The 23,307-nt window shown below is 47.4% G+C and overlaps 1 protein-coding gene across 16 annotated transcripts in view; it reads left to right on the plus strand.

The window, feature by feature from the left end:
* The window catches only part of RNF212B (ring finger protein 212B), a 465,717-nt gene that overhangs the window by 357,325 nt on the left and 85,085 nt on the right, over nt 1–23,307 (plus strand). For 2 of the 16 annotated variants that reach the window (XR_008845189.1, XR_008845186.1), the window contains exon 11: nt 4,550–4,652. The exons of 13 other annotated variants lie outside the window; for them this stretch is intronic. The gene's annotated coding sequence lies outside the window, so the exon portion shown is untranslated. Of the gene's footprint in view, nt 1–4,549; nt 4,653–23,307 lie in introns of those variants that run through there. One more of the 16 variants, XR_008845194.1, reaches the window with a different exon arrangement.

Below are 23,307 nucleotides of genomic sequence, written 5' to 3' on the forward strand. Positions count from 1 at the left end.
ACAAAGGGATTTGGAATGGCTTCAGAGGGCCTCAATCGAAAGTATTTTATTTTTTCTGATTATGCCATGATAAAATTAAATTTGAATATCCCTGATGTGTGCCCTAGACAATGGGATTGGAAGCTTAATCCTCTTCTGTTACAAGATGAAGTAATATTAGCGGACCTAAAAGAACAAGTGAAGGAGTATTTTCGTAATAATGATTTAGAAGAGATTTCCCCAGGAATAGTGTGGGCAGCCCATAAATGGGTAGCGAGAGGGATACTCGTCAAACATGGGGCCCGTTTAAAAAAAGAAAGAACACAGAAAATGTCTGAAATTTTGCAAGAACTAAGAGAGTTAGAAGCAGAACATAAGAGCAAAGTTGATCAGCAGCTGCAAATAAAAGTAGAAAAGAAAAGAGAAGAGTTAAGACGCCTACTTTTAGATAAAGTTAAAAAAGATGTAATGAATTGTAAGAGTCATAAATATGAATATAGTAATAAAACCAGTAAGGCGTTAGCTGCTGCAGCAAAGGCACAAAGATCTAACTCAAATATTGCAAAAATACATAGACAGAAGGGAGGAAATCAGGAGCTGGTACATAAACCTTCAGAGATTGCCAATGCATTTAGAGATTTTTACAAAGAGTTGTACAATATAGACGCTTCTAATCCCATGACTGGGGGGGGGGGGGGGGGCAGGATTTAGAGCTAAGATCAAGGAATATATCGCAGGCTCAGGGCTTCCAAAGTTAAAAAGAAATGAGATTGAAGAGTTAGAAAAGGATATTTCAATGGACAAATTGAACCAGGCAATAAAGGAGACTCCAGAGGGGAGAGCGCCAGGCCCTGATGGCCTCCCTTTAGGGTATTATAAGTACTTAAAAGAAATGATTTGCCCATATTTACTAAAATGCTTTAACTCTGAGATGTGGGGAGACCAAGTTCCCAAAGATTTAACTAGAGCCCACATTACTGTGATCTTAAAAGAGGGGAAAGATGCCTCACAGTGTAGTAGTTATAGGCCGATCTCTCTCTTGAACGCCGATCTTAAGTTGTTTTCTAAAATATTAGCCAGGAGATTATCGGGGTTCTTGGGAGAAATCATAAATAAAGATCAGGTAGGTTTTATGGCAACTAGAGAGGCTAGAGATAATACCCGCAGAACATTAAATTTGATCCAGTTCGCCCTGGTCGAAGAAAACCTCTGTTAGGATTCGGCAGGCTGGATGTGGATCCTCTGTGTCAGCGAGGGATTGGCGTGGACCGTAACGGTGGACCGGTTCTAGGTTGCTACTGGTATTCACCAGAGCCCGCCTCAAGCGGGATGGTCTTGCTGCGGCGGTAGCAACCAGGTCGTATCCACTGGCAATGGCTCAACCTCGCTGACTGCTGAGAAGGCGTGGCACAGAAGGACTAGACAGAGGCAAGGTCAGACGTAGCAGAAGGCCGGGGCAGGCGGCAAGGTTCGTAGTCAATGGAGATAGCAAGAGGTCAGGAACACTGGTAAGGCAAACACTATAAACGCTTTCTCTGGCACAAAGGCAACAAGATCCGGCAAGGAAGGAAAGGGGAAGTGAGGTTATATAGACAGGTGTACAGGTGGAGGCTAATTAGGCAGATTGGGCCAGGCACCAATCATTGGTGCACTGGCCCTTTAAACCTTAGAGAGCTGGCGTGCGCGCGCCCTAAGGAGCGGAGCCGCGCGGGCCAGGATGAGACAGCCGGGGACCGGGGCAGGTGAGAGACTTGGGATGCGATTCGCGAGCGGGCGCGTCCCCCTAATGCGAATCGCATCCCCGCCGGCAGTGTCAGTGCAGCGCTCCCGGTCAGCGGGTCTGACCGGGGCGCTGCAGAGAGAGGAACGCCGCGAGCGCTCCAGGGAGGAGCAGGGACCCGGAGCGCTCGGCGTAACAGTACCCCCCTCCTTAGGTCTCCCCCTCTTTTTGTCCGGATGTCGCTCCACATGGGACGAGGACATTGGGAGCGATTGTAGAGTCTCCTTCTGGAGGACAGTGAAGACCTGGGTATTGTCATCAACGGCAGGCAGTTCAGAAGGAATGGGAAGGGGGAGAGGGGGCAGAGGGTGAAGCTTGGCACGGAGCAGACGGGGGCTATGAGGAGGCACGGCATAGTCCTGATAGGCCTTGGGGAGACCAGGTATAGGGGGAGACACTGAGGTTTGACAGACGGGACTGGGGGCAGACGTGAGGCATCTTTTGTGGCAAGAAGCACCCCAGCTCTTGATCTCCCCGGTGGTCCAGTCAAGGGTAGGAGAGTGGCGTTGGAGCCATGGCAGACCGAGGAGGACTTCAGAGGTGCGGTTGGGCAAAACAAAAAGTAAAATTTTTTCGTGATGCAGTCCAATGCTCATGAGCAGGGGTTCTGTGCGGTAACGCACAGTGCAGTCCAATTTCACTCCGTTGACCGAGGAAATGTAGAGCGGCTTGGCGAGACAGGTCACAGGGATGTTGAACTTATTAACAAAAGAGGCCAAAATGAAATTTCCCGCAGAACCAGAGTCCAAGAAGGCCACAGCTGAGAAGGAGGAGTTGGCAGAAGGAGAAATCCGTACGGGCACAGTGAGACGTGGAGAAGCAGACTTCAGACTAAGAGACGCCACTCCCACGTGAGCTGGATGCGTGCGTGCGTTTCCCAGACGTGGAGGACGAAAAGGGCAATCCACCAAGAAATGTTCGGTACTAGTGCAGTACAGACATAAATTTTTATCTCTGCGGCGAGTCCTCTCTTCATGGGTCAGGCGAGACCGATCCACTTGCATAGCCTCCTCGGCGGGAGGCACAGGGGTAGATTGCAAAGGATACTGTGAGAGAGGTGCCCAGAGATCAAGGTCTTTTTCCTGGCGGAGCTCCTGGTGTCTTTCAGAAAAACGCATGTCAATGCGGGTGGCCAAATGGATAAGTTCATGCAGATTGGCAGGAATTTCTCGTGCGGCCAGCACATCTTTGATGTTACTGGATAGGCCTTTTTTAAAGGTCGCGCAGAGGGCCTCGTTGTTCCAAGATAGTTCAGAGGGGAGGGTACGAAATTGGATGGCGTATTCGCCTACAGAAGAATTTCCCTGGACCAGGTTCAGCAAGGCAGTTTCGGCAGAAGAAGCTCGGGCTGGTTTCTCGAAGACACTTCGAACCTCAGAGAAGAAGGACTGTACAGTGGCAGTGACAGGATCATTGCGGTCCCAGAGCGGTGTGGCCCATGACAGGGCCTTCCCAGACAGGAGACTGACCACGAAAGCCACCTTCGACCGTTCTGTAGGAAATTGGTCCGACAACATCTCCAAATGGAGGGAACATTGTGACAGGAAACCACGGCAAAGTCTAGAGTCCCCATCAAATTTGTCCGGCAGGGACAAGCGGAGGCCAGGAGCGGGCACTCGCTGCGGAGGCGGTGCAGGAGCTGGCGGAGGAGATGGTTGCTGCTGTAGCTGTGGCAGAAGTTGCTGTAGCATGGCGGTCAACTGCGACAGCTGCTGTCCTTGTTGGGCGGACTGTTGTCCAAGTTACTCTATCTGTTGAGACTGCTGGGCGACCACCGTGGTAAGGTCAGCGACAACTGGCAGCGGGACCTCAGCGGGATCCAAGGCCGTATCTACTGTTAGGATTCGGCAGGCTGGATGTGGATCCTCTGTGTCAGCGAGGGATTGGCGTGGACCGGTTCTAGGTTGCTACTGGTATTCACCAGAGCCCGCCGCAAAGCGGGATGGTCCTGCTGCGGTGGTAGCAACCAGGTCGTATCCACCGGCAACGGCTCAACCTCGCTGACTGCTGAGAAGGCGTGGCACAGAAGGACTAGGCAGAGGCAAGGTCAGACGTAGCAGAAGGTCGGGGCAGGCGGCAAGGTTCGTAGTCAATGGAGATAGCAAGAGGTCAGGAACACTGGTAAGGCAAACACTGTAAACGCTTTCTCTGGCACAAAGGCAACAAGATCCGGCAAGGAAGGAAAGGGGAAGTGAGGTTATATAGATAGGTGCACAGGTGGAGGATAATTAGGCAGATTGGGCCAGGCACCAATCATTGGTGCACTGGCCCTTTAAATCTTAGAGAGCTGGCGTGCGTGCGCCCTAAGGAGCGGAGCCGCGCACGCCAGGACGAGACAGCCGGGGATCGTGGCAGGTGAGAAACTTGGGATGCGATTCGCGAGCGGGCGCGTCCCGCTATGCGAATCGCATCCCCGCCGGCAGTGTCAGTGCAGCGCTCCCGGTCAGCGGGTCTGACCGGGGCGCTGCAGAGAGAGGAACGCCGCGAGCGCTCCGGGGAGGAGCAGGGACCCGGAGCACTCGGCGTAACAACCTCATTGATGTTAGTTTCAACAGATGCTGAAAAGGCATTCGACCGGGTGAACTGGACTTATATGGAGGAGACATTCAGGCATTTGGGTTTAAAAAATAAATTTTTGAGTTGGGTCTTGGGTTTATATCAATGACCATCAGCTAGAGTTAGAGTTAATGGAATACTTTCAGAGGAGTTCGAAATTCGAAACGGGACAAGACAGGGATATCCCCTGTCTCCCCTAATATTTACTCTGATTCTGGAGTTTTTTTTGTGCAGGGTTCGGGGTGATGGAGACATTGCTGGGCTGGAGATTCGAGGAATATCACACAAAGTAGCAGCTTATGCAGACGATATGACATTTTACATAGCGAAGCCACAGGTAACTCTCCTCAATTTAATGAAGGAATTTGAAATATATTCAAGGCTATCTAATTTTAAAATCAATTGGGGGAAATCTGAGGCCCTCAATGTCTCTCTCACTGATGAGATTGTAACACAACTGCAGGGTAATTTCAGGTTTACCTGAGCAAAAGAGGCACTCAAAGTATTGGGAATATGGATCGCTGCAGATCCAAGTCTACTATATAACTTAAATTATGCCCCATTATTAAGTAAAATTGAAAAACAATGTAAAAAGTGGTCGACAAATCTCTTCTCCTGGTTTGGGAGATGTGCCCTGTTTAAAATGACTATTTTACCTCAGATTTTATATATTTTCCATTGCATACCCTTGAAACTACCCCTGTCTCTATTTAAGGCCTTAACAAGTATACAAAGTAGCTTTGTCTGGATGGGAAAAAAAACCTAGATTAAAGAAAGCAACACTGTGCCGGTTAAAAGAGAATGGAGGTGTGTGTCTTCCCGAGATTAGAGGGTACTATATAGCTGCCCACTTGTCTCGAGTGGTTGACTGGTGATGTCATAAGAAAAGTAAACTCTGGGTATCGATAGAACAAGCTATAACATCTATTCCGTTGAACTGTTTGCCTTGGGTGTCCACTTTAGAGATGAGGGAATTGAGAGAGCATCCGATAATATGTGCCACTTTGTCAGTTTGTGACGATTCTTATGTAAGGAAGAGTTTATTACTTAAAAATTCATCTATGACGCCTATAATTGGCAATTCAGCTTTCCCCCCTGGGATATATGATGCGGCTTTTCGAGGATGGGTGGAGAAGGGAAGGTTCCGGGTGCGTCACTTGAGGGCAGGAGAGGACCAGGAGGTATGGGAGGTAGAGGATGGTACGACGGATATAGCTCCTTTGGATTTTTGGAGAAATCTTCAATTGAAACATTTTCTCAGTCGAATACCTTTACCCTCTCATTACGCGAAAGAGTGCACAAAACTGGAGGAAATTTGTAATTCTAGGGAGCATATATCACATGTTCTCTCTAAGATTAATCAGATTTGGTTAGAAGGTATAGGAGAGGAGCCCCCTTCGAATGTCATCAAATGGGAAAGAGATCTGGAGTTGCAATTATCTGATGAACAATGGGGTAGGATTTTTTCTCTTGTACATGGCTCTTCGGTAAATGTGCGCCTACAGGAAGCAAACTATGTGGTAACAACAATGTGGTTTGCAAAAATTAATGAGATAATGTTAATGGAAGACCTAAGATCTGTTCGAAATTGTATGAATGCAGAGTTTTATTGTACTTGGAGGGACTGGGTACACTTCCAGGACTCAGAGGAATATGGGACGATGACGGGGGAGGAGTAGGATGGGTGGGAGGAGAGTTGTTCCCTTTTTTTTTTTCTTTTTTTTTTTCTTTTGTTGGGTTGCAAGGGTCATTGTTTGTCTTGATCTCTCCTTATGTCTTTGATTGTTCACTGTAACTACGATTGAAAATATAAATGAGGAAAATTCAAATGTGATTCCTCCTCTGAACATTGTAGTATGCCAATGGAGCACTTGACGTCCACACATGGGGTGTTTCCATACTCAGAAGAGCTGGCGTTACACATTTTTATGGGGGTATTTCTCCTATTACCCCTTGTAAAAATGTAAAATTTGGGGGAAAACCAGCATTTTAGTGAAAAAAAAATATATATATATTATTTACACATTCAAAGTCGTCAAACACCTGTGGGGTGTTAAGGCTCACTGTACCCCTTGTTACGTTCCTTGAGGGTGTAGTTTCCAAAATAGTATGCCATGCGGGGGGGGGGGGGGGGGTTCTTGCTGTCCTGGAACCATAGGGGCTTACTAAATGTGACATGCCCCCCAAAAACCATTTGAGCAAAATGTGCTTTGCAAAAGCCAAATGTGTCTCCTTCTCTTCTGAGCATTGTAGTGCACCAGCAGAGCAGTTGACGTCCACACATGAGGTATTGCCATACTCAGAAGAGATGGGGTTACAAATTTTGGGGGGCATTTTCTCCTATTACCCCTTGTAAAAATTTTAAATCTGGGTGAAAACCAGCATTTTTATGAAAAAAATAAAAATAAAAATCATTTACACATTCAACTTTAACCCCTTAAGGACCAAGCCAATTTTTCACCTTAGAACCAGAGCGTTTTTTGCACATCTGACCACTGTCACTTTAAGCATTAATAACTCTGGAATGCTTTTACTTATGAATTTGATTCCAAGATTTCGTGACATATTCTACTTTAACATAGCAGTAAAATTTCGACGATACTTGCATCATTTCTTGGTGAAAAATTCAAAAATTTCATAAAAAATTTGAAAATTTAGCAATTTTCAAACTTTGAAACTCTCTGCTTGTAAGGAACATAGACATGCCAAATAAATTATATACTGATTCACATATACAACATGTCTTTGCATCATAAAGTTACATGTTTTTACTTTTGGAAGACATCAGAGGGCTTCAAAGTTCAGCAGCAATTTACTCATTTTTCAGAAAATTTTCTAAATCTGAAATTTTCAGGGACCAGTTCAGGTTTGAAGTGGATTTGAAGGGCCTTCTTATTAGAAATACCACTGGAGGCTCCATTTTGAAAACAGTGTCTTTTGGGGGGGGGGGGGGGGGGGGGGTCTGTGTAAGGGTATGTGTATGTAGCGTTTTACTTTTTATTTTGTGTAATGTAGTATAGTGTGGTGTTTTTTGGGTACATTCACACGGCTGGGGTCTACAGCGAGCTTCCCGCTGGGAGTTTGAGCTGCAGCGGAAAACTTGCTGCATCTCAAACTTGTAGCAAGAAGCTCGCTGTAGACCCTGACCCTGTACATTCACATGGGGGGGAGGGGCGCAAACCTCCAGCTGTTGCAAAACTACCACTACCAGCATGCCCTTTGGCTGTCCGTGCATGCTGGGGTTTGAAGTTATGCAACAGCTGGAGGCACACTGGTTGCAAAACACAGAGTTTGTTACTTAACGCAGTGTTTCGCAAACAGAGTGCCTCCAGCTGTTGCAAAACTACAACTCCCTGCATGTACGGTCTATCAATGCATGCTGGGAGTTGTAGTTTGCAACAGCTGGAGGCACACTTGTTGCGAAACACTGTGTTAGGTAACAAACTTCACAACCAGTGTGCCTTCAGCCGTTGCAAAAACTACAACTCTCAGCTTGCAGTGACAACTGAGGGCATGCTGGGACTTGTAGTTATGCAACAGCTGGAGGCATGCTGGGACTTGTAGTTATGCAACAGCTGGAGGCATACTACTAACACTCCCAGCCCTTTGGCTGTCCGTGCATGCTGGGGGTTGTAGTTATGCAACAGCTGGAGGCACACTGGTTGCAAAACACTGAGTTTGTTACTTAACTCAGTGTTTCCCAAAAAGGGTGCCTCCAGCTGTTGAAAAACTACAACTCCCTGCATGCCGAGACCACCGAAAGACATGCTGGGAGTTAGTTTTGCAATATCTGGAGGGTCACAGTTTGGTGACCACTGTGCAGTGGTGTCCAAGCTGTAGCCCTCCAGATGTTGCAAAACTTCCACTCCAAGCATGCCCAGACTGTCCAGGCATGCTTGGAGTTGTAGTTCTGCAACATCTGAAGGGCCACATGTTACAGAACTACAACTCCCAGCATGCCTGGACTGTCTGGGCATGCTGGGAGTTGTAGTTTTGCAACATCTGTAAGAGCACAGTTTGGACACCACTGCACAGTGGTCTCCAAACTGTGGGCCTCCAGATGTTGCAAAACTACAACTCTCAGCATGGCCAGAAAGCCTTTGGCTGTCTGGGCTTGCTGGGAGTTGTAGTTTGGCAACTCCTGGAATGCAGCAGTGAAGATCACTTACTGCTGATCTTCACTGCTGCGTCCGCCGCTGCCTCCGCCGGTCCCGCGCTGTCTGTCCGGATACTGCCGCGGGTCCCGACATGATCGCCGGTCCCGGGACATGATCACTGGTCCCGGGACCATCCACCATCTTCCCCCTGCTCTGCCCCGACATCCAGGGGCGGGGCAGAGCAGGGATTTCACCTCTAACCTCCCGCCCCCCTCCTGCCATTGGTCGCTAGTCCTAACGACCAATGGCAGGGGTTTAGGAGCAAGGTGGCAGCTGCCACCTCGCTCCTATCACTCAGGATGGATCGGAGCGGTCTCTGACCGCTCCGATCATCCCTATTTTCTGGGCGATCAGGTCACTAGAGACCCGATCAGCTCGGAACCCCGTAAGTCATTGTCATTAGTCAGTGACTAACTGACTGACTAATGACAATGATCTGCAGCAGGGGACCAGTCTGATTGGTCCCCTGCTGCATAGTGTCATCGGTCAGCTGTCCAGGACAGCTGAGATGACGTTTCTATCACCATGCCAACGGACATGGTGATAGAAAATGAATTGGACGTGCATACACGTCCATTTGCGTTAAGTCACAGAAAAAATGGACGTGTATTCACGTCCATTTGCAGGAAGGGGTTAACGAAAAGTCGTCAAAAACACCTGTGGGGTTTTAAGGCTCACTGTACCCCTTGTTACGTTCCTTCTTTTTTTTTTTTTTTTGCTGTCCTAGCACCATAGGGGCTTCCTAAATGGGACATGCCCCCCCAAAAACCATTTCAGCAAAATTTGCTTTGCAAAAGCCAAATGTGACTCCTTGATTTCTGAGCATTGTAGTGCTCCAGCAGAGCACTTGACATCCTCACATGAGGTATTTCCACACTCAGAAGAGATGGGGTTACAAATTTTGGGGGTCATTTTCTCCTATTACCCCTTGTAAAAATGTAAAATTTGGGGGAAAACCAGCATTTTAGTGGAAAAAAAATCATTTACACATCCAACTTTAAGGAAAAGTCGTGAAACACCTGTGGGGTGTTAAGACTCACTGTACACCTTGTTACATTCCTTGAGGGGTGTAGTTTCCAAAATAGTATGCCATGTGGGCTTTTTTTTTTTTTTGCTGTCCTGGCACCATATGGGCTTCCTAAATGGCATGCCCCCCAAAAACCATTTCAGCAAAATTTGCTTTGCAAAAGCCAAATGTGACTCCTTCTCTTCTGAGCATTGTAGTGCGCCAGCAGAGCACTTAATGTCCACATATGTGGTGTTTCCATTTTCAGAAGAGATGGGGGTTACAAATGTTAGGAGGCATTTTCTCCTATTACCCCTTGTAAACATGCACAATTTGGTGGAAAACTATCATTTTAGTGAAAAAATAAAAAATCATTTACACATCCAACTTTAACAAAAAGTCGTCAAACACTTCTGGGGTGTTAAGGCTCACTGGACCCCTTGTTACATGCCTTGAGGGGTGTAGTTTCCAAAATAGCATGCCATGTGTTTTTTTTTTTTGTTTTTTTTTTTTTGCTGTCCTGGCACCATAGGGGCTTCCTAAATGGGACATGCCCCCCAAAAACTATTTCAAAAAAACTCTCCAAAATCCCACTGTCGCTCCTTCCCTTCTGAGCCCTCTAGTGCACCCGCCGAACACTTGACATACACATATGAGGTATTTCCTTACTCTAGAGAAATTGGGTTACACATTTTAGGAAGATTTCTCTCTTTTTTGGGTCTACAAGAACATGCCAGAGTAAAAAATGAAGATTTTGAATTTTCTCCTTCAATTTGCTGCTATTCCTGTGAAATACCTAAAGGGTTAACAAACCTTTTGAATGTCATTTTGAATTCTTTGAGGGGTGCAATTTTTACAATGGGATAATTTATGGGGTATTTCTAATATGAAGACCCTTCAAATCCACTTCAAAACAGAACTGGTCCCTGAAAAATTTCGATTTAGAAAATTTTTTGAAAAATTGGAAAATTGCTGCTATACTTTGAAGCCCTCTGATGTCTTCCAAAAGTAAAAACATGTCAACTTTATGATGGAAACATAAAGAAGACATATTGTATATGTGAATCAATATATAATTTGTTTGGAATATTAATTTTCCTTATAAGCAGAGAGCTTCAAAGTAAAAAAAAAAAGCAAAGTTTTCATTTTTTTTCATCAAATTTAGCAATTTTTCACCAAGAAATGATGCAAGGATCGACAACATTTTACCACTAACATAAAGTAGAATATGTCACGAAAAAACAAGGGAGTGGGAAAAAAGAAGGCTGAAACAAAGAAATAAGGTAATGTCTGCATTATATTTCAGAGGCAGATATTTATTTTCATTCAACCTAACTAAATATTATAGGGAAACTGATAGGCTGTTCACCCGCACTAAAACCATTACACTGGGTTATAATGTGGGTAAACCTGAAAAAATTATATTATACTGTACTTACTAAAAGCAGTCCAGCTGTTATCTAGATATTGCCCCCAATACTAGTATGCAAATTAACCCCTTCCGGACCCATGATATTTGTGTACATGATGGTTTGGGTGGGTGGACATGACAAGAGCCCGCAGGTCGGGTCTGCTCTATAACCAGGAGATGCCCGCTGGTATCAGATGTCCATCATTTAACTGGTTAACCCCTTAGGAATTTTGGAAATCATTCAGCAGGTACCTCGTGCAAACCCTTGGGGGGTCCTGAGAACCCCCCCCCCGGATGTCAGCGATCGCTGCAAATCACGATCAATTCAGATTGGCGATTTTCCGCGATTCCGGGCTGATCGGGTCTCTGGTGACCCGATCACCCAGAAAATAGGGATGATTGGAGCTGTCAGAGCTGACAGCCCTGATCATCCTAAAGGATAGGAGTGAGGTGGCAGGGGTGACACCTCCTCCTATCCCCTGCGATTGGCCGGTCAGGACTCCCCGGCGAATCACAGGGCAGGGGCGAGGGGTGAAAGTTCAGATCCCCCACTCTGCCTGCCCCTGTAAGTCTGGGCAGAATGGGGGAAGATGGCAGTGATGGTGCGGGGGCCGTGGATGCGGGGGGACCGGCGGAGGAAAAGGAGGTGCAGACAAGTGCAAGCAGCGGCGGCGACGTCAGAGGCAGCAGTGAAGATCTTCACTGCTGCTTCTAGGAGTTTCAAAACTACAACTTCCAGCATGCACAGACAGCCTTTGGCTGTCTGGGCATGCTGGGAGTTGTAGTTTGGCAACATCTGAAGGGCCACAGTTTGGAGACCACTGTGCAGTGATCTCCAAACTGTGTCCTTCCAGATGTTACAAAACTACAACACTCAGCATGCTGAGACAGTCCAGGCATGCTGGGAGTTGTAGTTCTGTAATATCTGGCCCTCAGATGTTGCAGAACTACAACTCCCACATGCTTGGACAGTCTCGGCATGCTGGGAGTTGTAGTTTTGCAACATCTGGAAGGGCACTGTTTGGAGACCACTGTACAGTGGTGTCCGAACTGTAGCACTCCAGATGTCAATTCAAAGCAAGCCAAGACTGTCCAAGCATTCTGGCCCTTCCGATGTTGCTGAACTACAACTCCCAGCATGCCTGGGCAGTCTGGGCATGCCTGGAATTGAAATTTTGCAACAGCTGGAGGGCTACAGTTTGGAGACTCCAAACTGTTTGTGGTCTCCTAACTGTTCTCCTCCAGTTGTTGCATAACTACAACTCCCAACATGCCCTTCAGCTGTCTGGGCATGCTGGGAGTTGTAGTTTTGCAACAACTGGAGGCACACTGGTTGGGAAACATTGTCTGTTTGTGTTTCCCAACCCGTGTGCCTCCAGCTGTTGCAAAACTATAACCCTATAACTATAACACACCATGCATGCTGGCAGATGTAGTTTTGCAACAGCTGGAGGCACACGGGTTGGCAAACACTGAGTTAGGAAACAGACAGGGGTGCGGAAACACTGCGGTAGTCTGTTACCTAACTCAGTGTTTCCCAACCAGTGTGCCTCTAGCTGTTGCATAACTACAACTCCCAGCTTGCAATCGTCTGTCAGTGCATGCTGGGAGTTGTAGTTTTGCAACAGCTGAAGGTTTGTTCCCCCAGGTGAATATACAGGGTACATTCACACGGGCGGGGGTTTACAGCAAGTTTGCCGCTTCAAGTTTGAGATGAGTCAAATTGTCACGATGCCGGCTGGCAGGTAGTGGATCCTCTGTGCCAGAGAGGGATTGGCGTGGACCGTGCTAGTGGACCGGTTCTAAGCCACTACTGGTTTTCACCAGAGCCCGCCGCAAAGCGGGATGGTCTTGCTGCGGCGGTAGTGACCAGGTCGTATCCACTAGCAACGGCTCACCTCTCTGGCTGCTGAAGATAGGCGCGGTACAAGGGAGTAGGCAGAAGCAAGGTCGGACGTAGCAGAAGGTCGGGGCAGGCAGCAAGGATCGTAGTCAGGGGCAACGGCAGAAGGTCTGGAACACAGGCTAGGAACACACAAGGAACGCTTTCACTGGCACAATGGCAACAAGATCCGGCAAGGGAGTGCAGGGGAAGTGAGGTGATATAGGGAAGTGCACAGGTGAACACACTAATTGGAACCACTGCGCCAATCAGCGGCGCAGTGGCCCTTTAAATCGCAGAGACCCGGCGCGCGCGCGCCCTAGGGAGCGGGGCCGCGCGCGCCGGGACAGAACAGACGGGGAGCGAGTCAGGTACGGGAGCCGGGGTGCGCATCGCGAGCGGGCGCTACCCGCATCGCGAATCGCATCCCGGCTGGCAGCGGAATCGCAGCGCCCCGGGTCAGAGGATGTGACCGGAGCGCTGCAGCGGGGAGAGTGAAGCGAGCGCTCCGGGGAGGAGCGGGGACCCGGAGCGCTCGGCGTAACAGTACCCCCCCCCTTGGGTCTCCCCCTCTTCTTAGAGCCTGAGAACCTGAGGAGCAGACTTTTGTCTAGGATGTTGTCCTCAGGTTCCCAGGATCTCTCTTCAGGACCACAACCCTCCCAGTCCACCAAAAAAAAAGTTTTCCCTCTGACCTTCTTGGAAGCCAAGATTTCTCTGACAGAGAAGACGTCCGAGGAGCCGGAAACAGGAGTGGGAGGAACAGATTTGGGAGAAAAACGGTTGAGGATGAGTGGTTTGAGAAGAGAGACGTGAAAGGCATTAGGGATACGAAGAGAAGGAGGAAGAAGAAGTTTATAAGAGACAGGATTAATTTGACACAAAATTTTGAAAGGACCAAGATAGCGTGGTCCCAACTTGTAGCTAGGGACACGGAAGCGGACATATTTAGCGGAGAGCCATACCTTGTCTCCAGGGGAAAAAACGGGAGGAGCTCTTCTTTTCTTATCCGCGAACTTCTTCATGCGTGATGAAGCCTGTAAGAGAGAATTTTGGGTCTCTCTCCATATGATGGAAAGATCACGAGAAATTTCATCCACAGCGGGCAGACCAGAGGGCAAGGGAGTAGGGAGGGGGGGAAGAGGGTGACGGCCGTACACCACGAAAAATGGGGATTTGGAGGAAGATTCAGAGACCCTGAAGTTATACGAGAATTCGGCCCATGGGAGGAGATCTGCCCAGTCATCCTGGCGGGAGGAAACAAAATGTCGCAAATAATCACCCAAGATCTGGTTAATTCTTTCTACTTGTCCATTGGACTGGGGATGATATGCAGAAGAAAAATTTAATTTAATCTTGAGTTGTTTACAGAGAGCCCTCCAGAATTTAGACACGAATTGGACGCCTCTATCCGAGACAATCTGCGTAGGCAACCCGTGAAGACGAAAAATGTGTACAAAAAATTGTTTAGCCAACTGAGGCGCAGAAGGAAGACCAGGAAGAGGGATGTAATGTGCCATTTTGGAGAATCGATCAACGACCACCCAAATAACAGTGTTGCCACGGGAAGGGGGTAAATCAGTAATAAAATCCATACCAATCAGAGACCAAGGCTGTTCGGGGACAGGCAGAGGATGAAGAAAACCAGCGGGCTTCTGGCGAGGAGTCTTATCCCGGGCACAGATAGTGCAGGCTCGCACAAAGTCCACAACATCCGTCTCCAGAGTCGGCCACCAATAGAAGCGGGAGATGAGTTGCACAGATTTCTTGATGCCCGCATGACCTGCGAGATGGGAGGAGTGACCCCATTTGAGGATTCCGAGGCGTTGGCGTGGAGAAACAAAGGTCTTTCCTGGAGGAGTCTGCCTGATGGAGGCAGGAGAAGTGGAGATCAGGCAGTCAGGTGGAATGATGTGTTGCGGAGAGAGTTCAACTTCTGAGGCATCCGAGGAACGAGAGAGAGCATCGGCCCTAATGTTCTTATCGGCAGGACGAAAGTGAATCTCAAAATTAAATCGGGCAAAGAACAGAGACCACCGGGCCTGGCGAGGATTCAGCCGTTGGGCAGACTGGAGGTAGGAGAGGTTCTTGTGGTCGGTGTAGATAATAACAGGAAAACTTGATCCCTCCAGCAGATGCCTCCATTCCTCAAGTGCTAATTTAATGGCTAGAAGCTCTCGATCCCCGATGGAGTAGTTCCTCTCCGCTGGAGAGAAGGTCCTAGAGAAAAAACCACAAGTGACAGCATGCCCGGAAGAATTTTTTTGTAGAAGAACAGCTCCAGCTCCCACTGAGGAGGCATCAACCTCCAATAGGAAGGGTTTGGAAGGGTCAGGTCTGGAGAGGACGGGAGCCGAAGAAAAGGCAGACTTGAGTCGTTTAAAGGCGTCTTCTGCTTGAGGAGGCCAGGACTTGGGATCAGCATTTTTTTTGGTTAAAGCCACGATAGGAGCCACAATGGTAGAAAAATGTGGAATAAATTGCCTGTAATAATTGGCGAACCCCAAAAAGCGTTGGATAGCACGGAGTCCGGAGGGGCGTGGCCAATCTAAGACGGCAGAGAGTTTGTCTGGATCCATCTGTAGTCCCTGGCCAGAGACCAAATATCCTAGAAAAGGAAGAGATTGGCATTCAAACAGACATTTCTCAATTTTGGCATAGAGTTGATTGTCACGAAGTCTCTGAAGAACCATACGGACATGCTGGCGGTGTTCTTCTAGATTGGCAGAAAAAATTAGGATATCGTCCAGATATACAACAACACAGGAGTATAACAGATCACGAAAAATTTCATTGACAAAGTCTTGGAAGACGGCAGGGGCGTTGCACAGGCCAAAGGGCATGACCAGATACTCAAAGTGTCCATCTCTGGTGTTAAATGCCGTTTTCCACTCATCCCCCTCTCTGATGCGGATGAGGTTATAGGCGCCTCTTAAGTCCAATTTAGTAAAAATGTGGGCACCTTGGAGGCGATCAAAGAGTTCAGAGATGAGGGGTAAGGGTTAGCGGTTCTTAACCGTGATTTTATTAAGACCGCGGTAGTCAATGCAAGGACGAAGGGAGCCATCTTTTTTGGACACAAAGAAAAATCCGGCTCCGGCAGGAGAGGAGGATTTACGGATAAAGCCCTTTTTTAGATTCTCCTGGACGTATTCAGACATGGCAAGAGTCTCTGGGGCAGAGAGAGGATAAATTCTGCCCCGGGGTGGAGTAGTGCCCGGGAGGAGGTCGATAGGACAATCATAAGGCCTGTGAGGAGGTAGAGTCTCAGCTTGTTTTTTGCAGAAAACATCCGCGAAGTCCATATAGGCCTTAGGGAGACCGGTTACTGGAGGAACCACAGAGTTACGGCAAGGGTTACTGGAAACCGGTTTTAGACAGTTTTTGGAACAAGAGGACCCCCAACTCTTGATCTCCCCAGTGGACCAATCCAGGGTTGGGGAATGAAGTTGAAGCCAGGGAAGTCCAAGGAGAATTTCCGAGGTGCAATTGGGGAGGACCAAAAGTTCAATCCTCTCGTGATGAGATCCGATGCTCATAAGAAGGGGCTCCGTGCGGAAACGTATGGTACAGTCCAATCTTTCATTATTTACACAATTGATGTAGAGGGGTCTGGCGAGACTGGTCACCGGGATGTTGAACCTGTTGACGAGAGAGGCCAAAATAAAATTTCCTGCAGATCCAGAGTCCAAGAAGGCCACAGTAGAGAAGGAGAAGGCAGAGGCAGACATCCGCACAGGCACAGTAAGACGTGGAGAAGCAGAGTAGACATCAAGGACTGTCTCACTTTTGTGCGGAGTCAGCGTACGTCTTTCCAGGCGGGGAGGACGGATAGGACAATCCCTCAGGAAGTGTTCGGTACTAGCACAGTACAGGCAGAGGTTCTCCATACGGCGTCGTGTCCTCTCTTGAGGTGTCAGGCGAGACCGGTCGACCTGCATAGCCTCCACGGCGGGAGGCACAGGAACAGATTGCAGGGGACCAGAGGAGAGAGGAGCCGAGGAGAAGAAACGCCTCGTGCGAACAGAGTCCATATCTTGGCGGAGTTCCTGACGCCTTTCGGAAAAACGCATGTCAATGCGAGTGGCTAGGTGAATAAGTTCATGTAGATTAGCAGGAATTTCTCGTGCGGCCAGAACATCTTTAATGTTGCTGGATAGGCCTTTTTTGAAGGTCGCGCAGAGGGCCTCATTATTCCAGGACAATTCTGAAGCAAGAGTACGGAATTGTACGGCATACTCGCCAACGGAAGAATTACCCTGGACCAGGTTCAACAGGGCAGTCTCAGCAGAAGAGGCTCGGGCAGGTTCCTCAAAGACACTTCGGATTTCCGAGAAGAAGGAGTGTACAGAGGCAGTGACGGGGTCATTGCGGTCCCAGAGCGGTGTGGCCCATGACAGGGCTTTTCCGGACAGAAGGCTGACTACGAAAGCCACCTTAGACCTTTCAGTGGGAAACAGGTCCGACATCATCTCCAGATGCAGGGAACATTGGGAAAGAAAGCCACGGCAAAACTTAGAGTCCCCATCAAATTTATCCGGCAAGGATAGGCGTAGCCCAGGAGCGGCCACTCGCTGCGGAGGAGGTGCAGGAGCTGGCGGAGGAGATGACTGCTGAAGCTGTGGTAGTAACTGTTGTAGCATAACGGTCAGTTGAGACAGCTGTTGGCCTTGTTGCACTATCTGTTGTGACTGCTGGGCGACCACCGTGGTGAGGTCAGCGACAACTGGCAGAGGAACTTCAGCGGGATCCATGGCCGGATCTACTGTCACGATGCCGGCTGGCAGGTAGTGGATCCTCTGTGCCAGAGAGGGATTGGCGTGGACCGTGCTAGTGGACCGGTTCTAAGCCACTACTGGTTTTCACCAGAGCCCGCCGCAAAGCGGGATGGTCTTGCTGCGGCGGTAGTGACCAGGTCGTATCCACTAGCAACGGCTCACCTCTCTGGCTGCTGAAGATAGGCGCGGTACAAGGGAGTAGGCAGAAGCAAGGTCGGACGTAGCAGAAGGTCGGGGCAGGCAGCAAGGATCGTAGTCAGGGGCAACGGCAGAAGGTCTGGAACACAGGCTAGGAACACACAAGGAACGCTTTCACTGGCACAATGGCAACAAGATCCGGCAAGGGAGTGCAGGGGAAGTGAGGTGATATAGGGAAGTGCACAGGTGAACACACTAATTGGAACCACTGCGCCAATCAGCGGCGCAGTGGCCCTTTAAATCGCAGAGACCCGGCGCGCGCGCGCCCTAGGGAGCGGGGCCGCGCGCGCCGGGACAGAACAGACGGGGAGCGAGTCAGGTACGGGAGCCGGGGTGCGCATCGCGAGCGGGCGCTACCCGCATCGCGAATCGCATCCCGGCTGGCAGCGGAATCGCAGCGCCCCGGGTCAGAGGATGTGACCGGAGCGCTGCAGCGGGGAGAGTGAAGCGAGCGCTCCGGGGAGGAGCGGGGACCCGGAGCGCTCGGCGTAACACAAATTTTCAGCTGCAGCTCAAACTCCCAGTGGGAAACTCTCTGTGAACCCCCACCATGTGAATGTACCCTAAAAACACTACACTACACTACACTAATCCTAAATAAAGAGTAAACAACTACATTTACACTACACTACACACTGTTGACCCCCCCCCCCCCCCCCCAATAAAAATTCAAAACGTCTTGTACGGCAGTGTTTCCAAAACGGAGCCTCCAGCTATTGCAAAATAACAACTCCCAATATTACCAGACAGCCATTGACTGTCCAGGCATGTTTTGAGTTTTGCAACAGCTGGAGGCTCCCTGCTTGGGGAAGACTGACATACAGTATTTTTGGTGGAGGAGGCAAGTGTAACGATTGCATTCGGGTACACCCCTATGGAAATCCCTAATTTAGGCCTCAAATGTGCATGGCGCTCTCTCACTTCGGAGCCCTGTCGTATTTCAAGGCAACAGGTTAGGGCCACATATGGGGTATCTCTGTACTCGGGAGAAATTGCATTACAATTTTTTGGGGGGCTTTTTCTCCTTTTACCAATTATGAAAATGTAAAGTTGGGGTCTACACCAGCATGTTAGTGTAAATTTTTTTTTATTTTTGCCCCATACTTAGGGGAGGTAAAAGGGAAAAAAGACCCCCAAAATTTGTAACACACTTTCTCCCAAGTATGGAAATACCCCTTATGTGGACATAAAGTGATCTGCGGGAGCACTACAGGGCTCAGGAGTGAGAGCGCACTATGTACATTTGAGGCCTAAATTGGTGATATGCACAGGGGTGGCTGCTGGTTACAGCGGTTCTGACATAAACACAAAAAAAAAATGTCCACATGTGACCCCATTTCGGAAACTACACCCCTTACGGAACGTAACAAGGGGTGCAGTGAGCATTTACACCACACAGGTGTCTGACAGATTTTTGGAACAGTGGTCCATGAAAATTAAATATGTAATTTTTCATTTGCACAGCCCACTGTTCCAAAGATCTGTCAAATGCCAGTAGGGAATAAATAGGTGTGTTTTAAAAAAAAAAAATAAACAGAAAGAAAGCGCAAGTATTTGCCGTTAATCTTTTAAATAGCTGGATGGTGTACGGTGGTGGAGTGTGCTCACCTGGGTATTTTATGCTGTGGGCACAACACCAATTCGCGCATATGGCCAATCACAAGTGGTTCAGAGAGTCTGGAGTGCAGCCAACATCAATCCCCAATCTTCGGGTGGTCAAAGTGATCTGGATTGGAGCTGGTGCAGACTGAGCAGGAAAAGAGATGTCCTCGCGGCGCTCTCCAAAGGATATAAATAATTTTTAACCGTAACCACAGACAGGTAAAATAACTAAGAATTTATTTTGCCATGAATAGTACACAGACTACGCGTTTCGAGGGGCGAGACCCCCTCTTCGTCTGGTCCAATGATAGACTGGCAAGAACAATGACGGGTTTTATACAGTATTTGCCCACGAAAATAAAATTAGAATTACATTTAAATGAACATATTTGAAAACGTTCTTAATATTCCTGTTTCAATCCATAGCGGCGAAAATTCATGTGTTTAAAAATAACGAATATAACAAGAAATTGTATACTTCAATGTAAAAACTGTGATGGTATTTTGCTCACATGTCTGTTCTAAATGTCTGTTCTATTGTGAACACAGGTGTATACATAGTGTTACTCTATATGGGGCACAATAGCAGTGCAGCAAATGTTCGTCCGTCCCAAAAAGAGATGGGAAACCATTGGAAAATGTATATATACCAATGGTTTCACTTATACTTTGTTAGTCCTAAGAAGTCTCGATTTCTAGCAGTAGACAAAATTATATGGAGACAAGAAAAGTTATTAAAATATTGATCTCTTTTAGCAGCAGTATTATCAATACTATTACGGGAACAGCATAGTGATTTACCATAGCCGAGATATATGCGCTAGGGCTCATGGCAGTGGCAAAAGCGATGTGTGAGATATATATATATATATATATATATATATTTATTTATTTATATATATAAAATAGCCATAGATGAATAGATAGACCAGGCCTTTAATGGAAACATATAATATAATATTGGATGCAAGGTAGGAACAGACAGTCTGGCACTGCAGCTTCACACACCTGTGGACTTCCTAATAATCTGTCACAATGTAGCAGCATCCAGGTATATATAGAAACAGAGGTGATGCAAAGCTTGCGTGAGAGCTATAAGTGTAGTACCAAATCCAAACAGGAGAAAATAACTCAAGCGCACTCACCACTTATGTTGCTCCTTCAATATTCTTTATTTTATGTCGCTTGGACAAGGTGCAGGGGGGGTTGTTGCGGAAGAGGTCAAACAAGGCTACGGACCCGTCTCGCACTACAAGCGCTTCATAAGGCCCTTCACTGACATGATAGGTAGAAAGGTGTGCTTAAAAAGGACCCCACCGGAAGGGTATCCCAGATAACAGGTAAACATACATTCCTTTAAACATAGAAAACTGTTAAAAATGTCAACTTCTCACAAAGTAAATGCATTTCTTGCACAATAAGAACTCTACCTCCTGCAAGAATCATGGCATGCTATTCAAGGTATTATTGGACCGTAATACAAAAGCAATTTAAAGGAATTTTTCGCAGTTTTGAATAGGAATAAACAGTCATCTGATTATGTCAAACCAGAGGGGGGAATTAAATGTGCTATAGGACCCCTGGGGTTTAAGGTTGTATCTGAATTTAGTGAATATGAAAATAGGCTTATTGTAGATTTAGCGAGTTTGGCAGATGACACCATAATGGACACCGATAGGTCATCAGAGGTTATAAACACTGACATTTTCAAAGGAGGGAATCCCTCAACATTCAACCCCCCGATTGTACCCGGTGGGGCAATTGATTTATTTTACAAGTCAGTGTGCAGAGATATGAAAGCACAAATCTACCCATCGGTACAGCCGAACCTCCCCTATAATGAAAAAAAAGCTTTAGAAGGATATTGTAATGTAATCCAAGGCCGATAAGGGAGGTTCAGTTGTAGTATGGTGGAGTAGGGATTACAACAACGAATTAATGTCCCAACTAAATGATATGTCAGTTTATGAACCCCTAGCTAGGGACCCGACATTGAAGGTCTTAGAGAAGCTGAGATCACTTCTAAATAAATTCACACAATCTAACATCTTATCCAACAAAACAGCTGAACGCCTTTTGCCAAAAAATCCTAGTAGACCCTACTGGTATGTTTTACCTAAGGTACACAAACTAACCATCCCACCCCCTGGATGCCCTATAGTGTCAGGTATTGATTCCCCCACAGCATACCTATCCAGCTACATCGACTGGTTATTAGCACCCCTTCTTCCATCGATTCCGTCTTACCTTAGAGCAGACCTGGGCATAGTACGGCCCGCGGGCCACATACGGCCCTTTGATTGGCTCTGACCGGCCCGCGCTGACTGTCGGCCGTACAATGCCCAGGTCTGCACCAGCCTGTGCACTGAGCTCCCGTCGATGACAGGAAGTGCTGACAGGAAGAGGGAGGGGGCGAGCACTCTCTCCCCTCCCCCGCCTTCTCTCTGCCTTGCAGTCTTAAAAACCTCTGAAGGCAGAGGAGAGGCCGTGTATCCTGTCTCCCTCCGCCCCCTCCCTTCAGCTCTAAACTCCGGCCGGGTGAGTGTTTCTGTGTTGTCTGTGTATATATGTGTCTGTGTGTTGTCTATGTATATATGTGTCTGTGTGTTGTCTGTGTATATATGTGTCTGTGTGTTGTCTGTGTATATATGTGTCTGTGTGTTGTCTGTGTATATATGTGTCTGTGTGTTGTCTGTGTATATATGTGTCTTTGCATATATGTGTCTGTGTGTTGTCTGTGTATATATGTGTCTGTGTGTATATATGTGTCTGTATATATGTGTGTGTGTTGTCTGTGTATATATGTGGTGTCTGTGTGTTGTTTGTGTGTGTTTATATGTGTATTTATAAGTGCCTGTCGCTGTATGTGTTGTCTGTTTCAGTGTGTGTGGGGGTGGGGGGGCGGTTGAGCTGCCTAATCTGGGGGACAACTATGCTGCCTAATCTGGGGGACAACTATGCTGCCTAATCTGGGGGACAACTATGCTGCCTAATCTGGGGGACAACTATGCTGCCTAATCTGGGGGACAACTATGCTGCCTAATCTGGGGGACAATTATGCTGCCTAATCTGGGGGACAACTATGATGCCTAATCTGGGGGACAACTATGATCCTAATCTGGGGGACACTATGCTGCCTAATCTGGGGGACAACTATGCTGCCTAATCTGGGGGAAAACTACCCGGCCCTTCACAATTTTTTAGTTTCTAATGTGGCCCCATGGAAAAAATAATTGCCCACCCCTGCCTTAGAGACAAAGGTGACTTGCTAGGATTTGTAGACGAGTTCCCCTGACAGGAAGGGTTTGCATTGAAGTCCATCGACGTTGAGAGCCTGTATACCCACATCCCACACAATGCGGGTATACAGGCTCTCCGTCGTTTTCTTGCTTATACTGACAAATCTCAAGAGTTCATTGATTTTATTGTAGATGCTGTCAAATTCATTTTGGAAACGTATGCCAAGAGATGGTATAGGCAATAAATAGGCACGGCGATGGGTACGCCCATCTCGTGCAGTTATGCTAACATCTTTCTCACCATGTTTGAAAGTTTTCAACTAGCAATTTGTTCTGCCGCCACATAAAATTATACCACAGGTATGTGGATGATATTATAATGATTTGGGAAGGGACAAAAGATGATTTTAATGCCTTTGTCACCTACTTAAATGACACTAACAATGTTAATATGAGATTCACCTCCAATTTTGGAGGAAACTCTCTAGAATTTCTAGATGTAAAACTGGAGATCATTGAAAACAAAATAATTACGTCCGGTTTCAGGAAACTGGTTTCAAAAAATGCACTTCTCCATTACGACTCATCACATCCAACTCACACTAAAAATAGTATCCCATACAGCCAATTTATCCGTCTTAAATGGATAAACAATGATCATACTAGTTTTCAACAACAAGCAACAGAATTAACACAATGGCTGTTAGAACGTGGTTAAC

This window comes from Hyla sarda, chromosome 1 (assembly GCF_029499605.1).
Source record: "Hyla sarda isolate aHylSar1 chromosome 1, aHylSar1.hap1, whole genome shotgun sequence".
Lineage (NCBI taxonomy): Eukaryota > Metazoa > Chordata > Amphibia > Anura > Hylidae > Hyla > Hyla sarda.